This window comes from Perognathus longimembris, chromosome 28, assembly GCF_023159225.1.
Source record: "Perognathus longimembris pacificus isolate PPM17 chromosome 28, ASM2315922v1, whole genome shotgun sequence".
Taxonomy (NCBI): Eukaryota; Metazoa; Chordata; class Mammalia; order Rodentia; family Heteromyidae; genus Perognathus; species Perognathus longimembris.
In genome coordinates, this window is record NC_063188.1 from 92,215,510 (window position 1) to 92,228,493 (window position 12,984).

The 12,984-nt window shown below is 33.4% G+C and overlaps 1 protein-coding gene and 1 pseudogene across 2 annotated transcripts in view; one reads left to right on the forward strand and one right to left on the reverse strand.

Annotated features, from left to right (window-relative positions):
- Dmd (dystrophin) overlaps nucleotides 1–12,984 on the forward strand; it is a 1,916,788-nt gene that overhangs the window by 822,517 nt on the left and 1,081,287 nt on the right. The gene's annotated exons all lie outside the window — the stretch shown is intronic.
- LOC125344461 lies at nucleotides 10,262–10,379 on the reverse strand (annotated as a pseudogene).

Consider the following 12,984-nt stretch of genomic DNA (forward strand, 5'->3'; position numbering starts at 1 on the left):
GGCTTGAACTCAAGAGTTTTGTGCTTTGCTTGTTGTTATGGTTTTTTTTCTCAAGTCTGGCACTCTAGCCCCCCTCTTGGGCCGAAGATCCACTTCCAGCTTTTTATTTAATTGCAGATAACAGGTTCACATTTGAATCTCAATTCTCATTCTCAGCCTCCTGAGTAGCTTCTATTACAGGAATGAGCCACCAGTGACCTACATATAACATATTTTTTAAGTCATTTATATGTAAAGAAAGTAATAGAGAGCTTCTCATTACATATTTGACAGGAAACATATATGTAATAACACACTACACTTTCAGCTATCTTCACTTGCATTATTTTCCTGTTAAACATCTTGTTTAGTATCTACTCCTCTACATTTGTCTACATCGACTCGCTTAATTTATTCATTTGTTCCCAGATGTTGTAAAATATTTCGATTTTGCTTGCTTGTACAAAGCCTATCAGAAAGAAAATAGATACCAATACCTTTTGATAATAATAGTGATAAAAGCTATATTTGACAGTACCTAAATACCACATATGCCAGAAATAAACCATTACAAACTTTGTTAAAGGTAAGCCCCTAATAACCCATTCCTTTCTCCCACAAATTTACTATCTAACTGTTATTTCTATTATAACTAAGTTACCTGTTACATATTTTACTTGAAAGCCCTGCTCCTCTCACCTTCTATGATTTATCATGCTGTTCTGACCAGCCATTTTTGTTTCTATTCAAGCCTGGCATATACTAACATAATCCTTAACTATAGTATATATATCTCACAGGTGAATCATTGATCTTTGGGCACCATTGAGAGACAATTAGGAACTAAATAGAGGAGCTTTTGTTTTCACCTAGTATCCCCAAATGAACTCTTTAATTTGATTATTGATTCCAGTCTCATTGAATTTTTCCAGTGGAGGGAAAGATTTAAAATGCAAAACATCAATCCTCATATAGTTGTGTTAAGTGGTACTTAGTTTTCATATACTGAGTACCAATCTCATTAAAACAAAGAAATCTCCAACATGAAGCATTTTTGTCTTATAACTGTGTTTTGGGGAACCCTATTTCAAATATGAACTATTAAATACAGTATGTCATTTGAGTCAGATACTTAAACTAGATCTTGGTTTTTATTTCCTTGTTTGTTCATTAATATTATTTATTATGAGTTCTTAGTTTTAGGAAGCGTATGAGGAAAAAAATGTATGAAAGGGATTTGTGGTGTTCATTTAATGAAAGCATTTTTGAAATTATATAAATAGAAGCCCCTATCTGCCTAACCGCTTACCTTCTATATTTTTCTATTGCTCAATAAAAACATTCAAGAGTTGCAGAGTAATTTAATTTTTATGATCACCATTTCACCCAAGATCATTTCCCTTAGATCTTCAACATTTTCAGATTCTTATAAATTTTTACAGTCCACATTGATATTAGTTTAAAACTTGTTTCAGATAAGAAATAGAGTAGATATAAAGTTCACATCATATCAGAATTTAATATAGATCAATATCCTGAATCTTTTTTTTCAATAATTGAGCATTTTTGTTTTCCAAGATAGTTATATACACATATTTCCATTATTCTCTATAGACATTGAATTCTAAAGTGTACAGGGGATATTTTGCTCATCTTTAACTAAATTTAGATTGTCATTATTGTTAACAGAAAAAGACTAATTTCTATACAGATTTTTGTGTATGTAATACTAATGCCATTTTGCAGATAATGTCAATATTTCAATTGATGCAGTGTTTCTTATCTTTGCCAAGTCATAAATTTCCCTTCCCTAAATATAGATTTTCAACTGAACTTTGAGTAGATGAGATTTTGAAGAATTTACTATAAAGTAAAACTCAGCTGAATGCAATTTTCCCCAGAATTCTCTTTACTCAATCAATTATAATATGCTTCAACTGAGAGTAACAGAGGCTCAAGGTAGCAAGATATTTACAAAAGGCAAAAGCATATTTCCTCTCCTCTAGACATCTAGGAGTGAGTAGTCAAGGAAAGTATAGTGGTTTTGCAATTTCATGCTTTTTACTCTCCTAACCTTAACTTGTGTAGATCTTTATCTACCTGATGCAATATGGAATCCCATCACATTCACATCCTTCAAAGGGTTGAAGATGAGAAGGGGAAAAGGGTACATATTAATTTCATTTTAAATAAGTTTCTTGGAAGCCCAGCAGGAGTGTTGTGTTGGCTCACTTTACCTCATTCAGGAGGCTAGCTATTCAAGAGGCTAAAATTTGAGAATTGAAGTACAAAGGCAGCCTAGGAAGAAAAATAGGTGAAATTCCTCTTTCCAATTAACTTCCCCAAAACATGAAGTCGAGCTGTTGCTCAAGTGATAGAGTGCCATTTTTGGTGAACATTCTAAGAGAGTTCCCAGTACTATCACACACAAAAATTAAATTTCTTTGAACTGCCACATTATATTTCCATTTATAATTCATTGGTCTGAAGTCAATCACATTATACTTAAGTTGCAAAGGAGGTTATGGAAAATACTTGTTTCAGATATCATTTGCTAAAATGTATTTGATGATGGGAAAATTAGAAAACATATATTAGAAGATAATTATAGTCTTCCAAAATCACAGTAAAAAGAGTTTCTTTTTAAAGCCTTATTAAAATTGTAAATGAGTAAGTAGGTCTAGGATTAATCCTTCCCCTACTTTTGTTTTATAATTTGATGAATTCTGATTCAACTGGCATCTTCCTTTAGCTAAGTTCTTCCAATATCAAAGTCAGAAGTTTTTTATTATTTTCCCAAGTATCTGCATTTCATATTTCCACATCCTCAAAACAATTTCTTATTCATCAATTTTTATCTGACTTTACATAAGATGAGAGAAAAATGTAAAACTGGGTTATAATTTTTCTAAGTTATACATTCCCTACTTAATTATGGGACTAATGATTTTCTGTATTTTTCTAAGGTTGAATCATGATAGTAAGTTTAGTTGTCTAGCTCCCCCAATAGTCCTATAAAAGAGCACTATGAGTATCAGCTCAAATTATGGCAATGTACTAAAATTTCATTACTTCACTTTTTCTGTATAGGTAAAATGTTCCTTAAGATGAAAGAACTGCTTCTTCCATAGCAAACCCTCTATGCCAAATATGGTGTTAACAGGTTGCATATCATTTTCAGGGGAACCAATATTGTAATGGAAGAAATTGAGATTTGGTGAGAATAAATAGGAAATGTATGCTAGAATCAATACTTTCACGCAGATATGAATTCTTACTGGGTCACCCCTAATCAACAAACCAGTATAACTTGGATTTCTTAGGGTTTTCCCTCCCAGCTGTTATTCATCATGAGCAACAGCAGGGATGTATATAGATGATATATCTTTTTAAGCTTCTAGTACCTGAACATTATGCCTTAACAAGATGCTAAAATTCAGAAGATTCTGTATTTAGATTCAATATCAATAGACTGATTGGATTATTTGGCAAAGCTAAGTATAAAGACTTTTTAAAGTGCTTAGGAGCTGAGGACGTACAATCAGTGATAAGTGGAGTCTAACATGCTTCATAATTTCTGATTTATTCCTTAGCAAAGTCCTACTCATCAATCAAAACCTCGTGTAAATGTCACCACTTGGATTTCTTCCATAATCTCTGTCTTTAATTCTATTTCCTAGGATCTTAGAACTGTGTTAATATTTTATTTATACAAATTCTTTTAAGTTTATATATGTTATGCAGCTGTGTGAAACTCTGTCAGTATTTTTTTATTCCTACAAGGAAAAATCATTCCACACATCTTTTAACACTTCTATACCAACCACAGTATTATTCTGTGGTAGCTGCTTAACTCAAGTTAATTTCTTGTTAATGAGACTTTAAAAGCCGATTGTATCTGCTCACTCAAACATTGTAATTTTTCAGGGCTGGGGTATAAGTCAGTTGTAGAACATTTGCCTAGCAAACTTGGGGACTTCAGTTCAGTCCAGAACTACAAAATGTTGGTATTATTTGAAATGAATTAAGTAATAACGTTTTGGAAAAACTTGTTATCTAGAATTGCATTCAATGTATACCTTATTTAACAAAAATGTGTACTAAATGTTTCTATAATTACTTTCATTTTATGCAATAAGTATTGAGTTATACTTTCTATGTATTAATACAACAAATATTTGAAATATTATGTGATCTTGATTTGTTCTTCTAGTTACAGTACTTGAGCAACAAGAATCTCTCATTGAGACAAATGTACACATTAGCCACTGAAGTCTTGATAAGTTTGTTTAGATAGTTGTTACATTGCTTACTTGTTTGCTTCCCTTCATGTTTTAAAGTCTACTATTATGGGAGGAAATTTGTGCTTATGAAATTCTAACACTTCACAAAATGCTTTTACTCTGTGGGAACTGCAAATTCTTGCCTACCAGGTTATGTTCACGAGAGTTATTTTCTTATTAGTTTTAGTTTATCCATGAAAATCTCCAATTCTTCTTGAAAGTATCAGTTGTCTCAAGGGAAAACTCTCCATTACAAACCAAAGATGCAGCTTTTGAGAGATTTCTGACAGAAACAATAAGTTTAAAAATCCTTTGAATTTTCTGAGAGTAGATAAATTCTTACAAATGTGACAGCTTAGAAAAATATTTAAATACTAACTTTGGAGTAATTAATATATTTGAATAAGATGAAACTGTATCCTTTTTACAAGTAGTGACAAAATTAAAACTATATACATTTTACTTCCTGCACTACTTACCCAATATTCCTTCTCTCTGATATTCAAAATTATAACCTGGCACTTAGAAACTAAGGATAGTCATTTTGCATCATTTAGTTTAGAGGAATTCCAGGAAAATCAGAGGTAAAATCCCATAACCTAGGGGCTGGGAATATGGCCTAGTGGCAAGAGCGCTTGCCTTGTATACATGAAGCCCTGGGTTCAGTTCCCCAGCACCACATATATAGAAAATGGCCAGAAGTGGCGCTGTGGCTCAAGGGGCAGAGTGCTAGCCTTGAGCAAAAAGAAGCCAGGGACAGTGCTCAGGCCCTGAGTCCAAGCCCAGAGACTGGCACAAAAAAAAATCCCATAACCTTTGTAGTTACCTTCCACATATTATGAGCAAAGCACTAAAGACCTAGGTGCCAAATTTTGTTTTCCTTACATCCCTTTTCTTCTATCTGCCAGTAATGGAGGAGTTAACATGAGTAGTGCTCCTATTGGGCCTTTAACAACCAAAGTTTAACAGAATTGAGCACCTATGGTCACAGCAATGATATATAACAAACACTGCAAACTAGCAATCACTAATTATGCACTATCTCCTTTCAGCCTTTGGGATTGACTATAGACTGACCAAGTAGGTCTGATCCAGGTTGTAGTTCTTCCATGGGACAGTTCCCATGAGGGAAAGCAGAAACAAATTATGTAAATTTGTAAGTGGGAAACTGTCTCTTTTATCCATGTCCAATTGTTATGCTATTTATCCAAAGTTCACGCAGAGGAAAAAGAAGTTCTGTCCATGAAGCATGTCAAAAGTGAATGTGTAGGGGCTGGGGACATAGCCTAGTGGCAAGAGTGCCTGCCTCCGATACACGAGGCCCTAGGTTCGATTCCCCAGCACCACATATACAGAAAACGGCCAGAAGCGGCGCTGTGGCTCAAGTGGCAGAGTGCTAGCCTTGAGCGGGAAGAAGCCAGGGACAGTGCTCAAGCCCTGAGTCCAAGGCCCAAGACTGGCCAAAAAAAAAGTGAATGTGTAATATCATGACAGAATACAATTAAGATTGACAATTAAAATATGATGCTGCTTTTACAATGCTGCTTTTGTAGAATATTGCAGAATTGGTTAGCCGTTTATGGTGTAACACATGCAACACTTTCTGAAAAAGACCAATGCAAAATTTGTTGATCCCACTTAAAAATTTATTATGAAACCAATTTTTCTATAAGTTTACTTTCCATTAATATCATATGTTATAGTAGTCTCATTTTAACCTAGCCATAAAATATAAAACATAGGGGCTGGGAATATGGCCTAGGGGCAAGAGTGCTTGCCTCATATACATGAAACCCTGGGGTCGATTCCCCAGCACCACATATATAGAAAACTGCCAGAAGTGGCGCTGTGGCTCAAGTAGTAGAGTGCTAGCATTGAGCAAAAAGAAACCAGGGACAGTGCTCAGGCCCTGAATCCAAGGCCCAGGACTGGCAAAAAAAGTAACATATATATATATATATATTATATATATATATGTGTGTGTGTGTGTGTGTGTGTGTGTGTGTGTGTGTGTTTGTGTATATATGTGTGTATATATGTATATATGTATGTATATATATGTAAAACGTAAATGTGAAGGTTCCTAAAAATAGGATTGTGATACACCTTAAATCATAAATTTATTTAAATTTATTTACTCACTTGAGAGTCTCCTAGTGCCTTGATACACATGCAAGATAGATTTCCAAATAGCATCATGACTTTCCATACCCAGCTGTCTGCTGCTTGAAAATACCATAAGTTGACTATCATGGCTCACAGTATACCCTTGAAGAAGGCCATCTGGTTTATGTCTCTTGGAAAAAATTGTTTAAAAACAAGCAGCTGCATGACAGTAAGAATGAATCTCTGTTTAGCTGTGGTAAATAAGTAGGTTTGCAGTACACATAATAATGCACTTTTCTAATCCAAGCCAACAGCTCCAAAAGGAAACATTCTTTGCTTACAACTAAAAGAAAAATCTACAGAATTCCATGGTGGAAAAAAAAGAGCTCAGCAAATTTATGTTTCAGTGGCCAATGATTATGAGAAGAAAACAAAGAAACCCCTATACGTTAGTGAATATAGGCTTGGGTCATAACTATTCTTACATTTATTCAGTAGCAAATGTTTGGAGATGATTCTGTTTAGTTATTTACATTAAGTAATTTGAGCATCTCAGAGGCCTATTCTTCCACTGCTAACATTACTTGATATAAAATAGGTCTTTGAATATTCTCTCCTACAAGGTTTTTGTGTATCATTTTACACTCACCTTCTATTGCAAAAGGAAGTACATGCTTCATTTTTGGTATTTTCAAGTTCAGTATTTTTGTTTAACCTTCTACAGGTTCAGAATAGCCACGTTTAAGGATTGATTTGGGTCTTAATGATAAAAGTTATTAGTTTAACCATATCATACTTTGACTTCTTCCATAAGCAGACGCTGAGACAAGTATAATTCCAGGAAAGCATTATAGGGTCATGAAAATGAGAAAGCAGCCTGTGAGAATCAGTTATCAAGCCAGCCACGACTATTGAGGATTGGAATTTAATTCCATGAACAAAGCTGGGAAACCATGAAACATGAGTATCAGTGTTTTCTAAGACAATATTAGGGAGCTTTGAGGATTATACTCTAACTCCACCAATCAGATTTCATTTTATTGGCTTACATTAGTTGTACATTGAGGTATTTCCACACATGCATTCAATGTATCCTAATCAGCTTTACTTCTTTATTGCTCTCCCTTACACCCTTGCTCTCTTTCATGACTATAGCTAGTTGCGTATCAAGATATTAATATTAGCTTCCTCTTTTGCAAGCATTTTCATCTGATGTTGCATGTGGCTATAGACATTGTTCTCTGCTTTAAAGAAATCTCTCCGATTAATTAAGACATGCAATCAGTATGGCTATTTATTGGATGTCAGTCTAGGCATAAGGGAATGTCAAGACCCAAGAGAATTGGAAAAGCTCTGAAGAGCTTTTATACAAGTGTGGGAAAGGGCCATTATTCCTTAACAAGAACCATTATACTTTCCTACTGGTTGTTCACTCCTGTACTGTTTTACTGAATCCCAAAGTTTCCTGGGTCCTTATATCCTGTTTTTTCATTCTGATTCACATGTGGCTAGATCTTTCTGGTTCTTCCTTATTGAATTGTTTGTTTTCCTAATCTTTCACGTGTCTTTACATTTTTCATTTCTATGTACTCTACTTTGGTTAGCTTCTTGAAATATGGAGTCTTGCTTTACAATTTTAAAAGGGTTTAGCCATCATTTTCTAAAATGAAATTCACTCTAGCTAGTGATAGAACTAGAAATTAAGTGTCATAGATACAACTTGCTTAAGCCAAATTCTTGAATATTACAAAAGACTTTATTTTTATCTTATCCCTCATAAAGAAATTATTTGAAAATATTTCTCAAAGGGTTCACTTAAATTTGTTGTGATAAATTTATTCCAAGTTTTCTACAAATTATGCAGCATTATTTTTTAACTTAAATGGAAGAATTGCAATTATTATAATATTATTTTATTGCCATTGTCTCCAAAGAATTCTGTGACGTGCTTGAATGAGAAAATTTCTTGTGTGGTATGGATACAAATATTTGAACCACAACCTCACACATATTAAGCAACTACTCTACCACTGAGCTATACCCCCTCATTTGATAAGAAAGACATTCACAACCATTCCAGTATTTTCCAAGTTAAAACCCATGAAGACTACAAAACATAATTCTGAAAATATACTTAGAGAAGCCAAAAACTTTGTTTATCACTAGAGATGAATGCAGACACATATTACTCATTAATTATTTTTGCCAAATTTTCCTCATTAATTAATTTTTATCTCATAATCTAAATTCTTTGCCATTCAAAATATTTTGCTTTATGAGCCACAAGTGGAGCAATAATAATGAATTCTCATCTCTGGTAGCTCATACCCATAATCTTAGCTACTCTGGAGACTAAAATCCAAAGGATTGAGATTTGAAATCAGCCTAGGCAGAAAAGCATGAGAGGCTCCATTTTAAAAATAAGCAGTATCGGGCTGGGGATATGGCCTAGTGGCAAGATTGCCTGCCTCATATACATGAGGCCCTGGGTTCAATTCCCCAGCACCAAATATACAGAAAATGGCCAGAAGTGGCGTTGTGGCTCAAGTGGCAGAGTGCTAGCCTTGAGCAAAAAGAAGCCAGGGACAGTGCTCAGGCCCTGAGTCCAAGCCCCAGGACTGGCAAAAAAAAAAATAAATAAATAACCAGTATCAGAAGGGCAGGAGATGTGGCTCAAGTGGAAGAGTACTACACAAGCAAGCCAAGCAACTATGAGGCTCTGAATTCAAACACTGGTACCTGTGATGGTGGTGATGATGATGATCTAGAAGGCATGCCGTTACAAAAAACAAAGGGAAAACTTTTGAAGTGTGTAAAGAAGAAAACTGAGAGATGAGAACAAGGCTTAAGACACACTAAAGCTCAGAAAACTAACATAAGTGAAGTAAATTTCTTCCTTCTGCTGAGAGAAATAAAATGTTACAATTTTTTGTTTTTTTAAATATATTTTTATTATCAAACTGAATTACAGAGAGGTTACAGTTTCATACATTAGGCATTGGATACATTTCTTGTACTGTTACCTCGTCCCTCATTGCAATTTTTTTGAAGGGTTTTTGTTGTTGTTATGCTTGGGAAGTGGGAGTTGTGAGGCAGGGTAGTATTTGAAGCCTAAACTGTCCTTGAAGTTTCAATCTTCCGGCCTGCATCACTTGAGTGCTACGATTAAAAGTATGCACAATTACGTCTAGCTCTTTTTGTTTCTTAATAAGGAAATACATGTGGTTATTCTGGGGCATTAAGAAAGCTGATTCTTTTCAAAGGTCACAAATGAAATTAAGTTGTAAATTGAATTTAAAAGCAATGGCATTATATCCAGTCCCATTTTGGGAGAATTCTCTATGTACCAAGAAATAAATCACAGGATAGTTAAAGGGGAACGTTTAGATTTTCACTGTTCTCAGCACAGACTGAATAACAGTTCCTTTGGATTAGCAAGCATTATCACAAAAGATATAAGCATTTATCATTGTAATTTCATAATTATTACAATATACAATCATTTAATGATTGAAAATATTTAAAAGAAGAAAATATTCTAAGTAGTATACCTTATAAGGCTTTCCTTGTTTATATATATATGTATATATATATATACATATATATATTCGCTGTAAATCGTAAAAACATTTTTCATATATACAAACACACTTTTCTACTTTTGCTTCAAAGCATCTTAGTTGTAGAGTTCTTTTATCAATTATATTCTCAGAAAATCTTCTATGGTGAATAACTATGAAAATGGGAAAATATATTAACATGAAACATTTTTTTGTGAAACAGCTCCCTAAATCACTTTCATGGTATTTTTATTCATGATATCCAAAGATCAAATACAAGTGGACAGAAGTTAAAATACTCAATTAGATACAAAGTCAAATCAAACTATGGTTTAGCTATATAAGCTAAACACAGAAAGTAAAATATACTCATTAGGGATTATTTTTCAACTAGCAATACTCATGCCTCAGATAAACCTCATTGGCTACAATACTACCACTGAGAAAAGCTTAGGGATTGTTTTCTTTCTGCATTAAATGCCTGTGCTCATAACTTTCATTCTTAAATTGCATGGTAGTGTCTTGGACCAGATGAAAATAGCTTAGAATACAATTTCAGTTACAAATTTTTCATTGAACGTCAAATATGTGAAATGATTTTTGAAATCTCTATCTGAAGGATAAATGCAGGTTAGTTGGAAGGCAGAAAGAAATGTTTATTACAGGGCCTTTTTCTCATGTGTCTCTCATTCAATTGAAGCACTTGCCATTCTATGTCCTGGTAGACTTCTTATAAAGGACATTATGTTTTTCACTCTTTTGTATTCTAAGGCTGTCAAAGCTGACATGTGCTCCATGAGTTTAGGTAGCAAAACTCATTTGAAAATTTCCTGGAAAATGTTCTCTCTTATTCTAAGGAACAAAATTTCATGGTACAATCACTTAAGAAAATGTAGCAGAATCTCCAAGGTTATCATACATTTAATTCAAGATGGAACAAAGGGTGAACCAATTCAACAGTGATACTCACTAGACACTATATTAGAAATGAACTTTTTAACTTGGGTGGTAGGGGTGTAGAGGAAAGAAAAAGTAGGAAAAATGGAGAGGGTAGCACTGTTCAAAAAGAAATGCACTCCTTACATTACTTATGCAACTGTAACCCCTCTGTACACCACCTTTACAGTAAAATTAAAATTAAAATAGAAGTTTAGAAAATAAAAGAGCAAATTTAACTAAGTTTCTGTGTAACGGTAGAAAAATCTAGCTTCTTTTGGCATGTGTTTACATTATTTTCCCATCCTGGGTGAATCTAGTAAGATTGCTAAAATGTTGTTTGTTTATACACTAAAATTTAATTAGCAGAATTCTAAAACTTGACCTTTTCCCATTTGGAAATGATTGTGTTATCACAAACCAAATGTTCACCATATCAGTTTTTGACTTTTTTAAAAGCAATATTAATTATGTGTTCTCTAATAAACCCAGTAATAAGGTGGAGTAATAAATGAAAACATTGCTTCCACTGTATATAATGAACCATATATATATATACACACACATATACCTATTATATGTGTATGATATATATTGCCACAATTTTCATAATATTATGTTGATGATTAATTCAGTTATGTATTTCCATTTTCTGTATACTATCAATTTTACAGATTAGGTTGTTGAAGATATAAAGGAAACAGCTTTGGGCAGTTGGAAGAGTTAATTCCTAACGAAGACACAGGGAGATTTTTCTTGTTCTCCTGTGTAATTGGGAGTGTATTCATATCATTCCTGTGTGAGAAAAGGAGATGAGCCTTTGTGTTGTAGCCTTATTTAATCAATCATTGAATGTGGGCCTCCTAACTACCTCCTTCACTGGGAAAGGAAACTCCTGTCAGCTGAAAGAAATTCTGAGGAGGATTTAGCTGTGATTTGTTAGTAGATAACTGGAGGCTTCATTTGTAATTGGTGAATCTGTATGTCATACCCCATCATCCTCCACAAGAGTTGTTTGTCCTTAAATACTGCTTTTATAATTGTATTTACCCAGTAATGCATTTGGGTAGTGTCCTGACCAATCTTCCATTTTTGAAAGAAGCATCTTTATTGATAGTGCAATTACATTAAATATTGATTTAAAAGTAAAATTTTTGGTTCTCTTAAATTTACTAACTCCCTAGTACTACTGAATTCCTTCCAGAAACTTGTTTCATATTTAGGGTTCCCAATTTTAGGGACAAACCACCATTGTATTTGATAAAACATTTTTTGGTCCTCTTTTTATACCTCCATGTTTCAGCATTTAAAAATTTCTGTGGACTCTTACAGCTATTTTCTTTCTCTTGACACTAATATGAAGTTAATAGATTCCTTTAAGATATATCTTTCTACACAAATGCTTGTATATTTTCACAAATAAATATATCATATTTCTCAGCATAAGAACTTTTAATCGTTCTTCATTGGTAGCTTTACTTTCAACTTAGAGACAAGAAATCTGGAGGATATGTTTTGTCTATTGTTTTAATAGGTTAGAAGAAACTTTACAAAGGCAATAAAATAGGGCAGGGATTGGACTGGTCAACAGAATCAGTACACAATTTATTGTTTTATACTTTGTAAGACCTTACAATTTTATGTGTCCCACATATTCTATGAAGAGACTTAATTTTGTAACTCCAGAGAATAATATAAACTATTATTTCTCTATAGTATGATACCATGTGAGTATATGATTCATAGTAAAAGAAAATAATGAAATTATTTTGGTTATTTGGTTCATGAGACTGAGTTCTTAAATATTTAATTTTTACTTATGTAAATTGTGTTAGTTTTTATCCTTCCTGTGGCTATATGTAAAACAATGAAACAATTTTACCCTGTTCCTTAGAACCATAGAGAAGTATTTTTTTCACTTATACATAGCACATGATTCTGACTTATTTTTAAGCATTTGCACTCCAAATTATTTCGCACTTATATAGCTCAGCTTGTTGCAAACTCAAGTACTTTAACTTGAAACAGCATGCTTTCAGTCATCTAAAATAAGAGAAAATGATATAAAGATTTTATTGAAATTTATGTCTGAGTTTTGCAGCTGATGTATATTGTGGTAA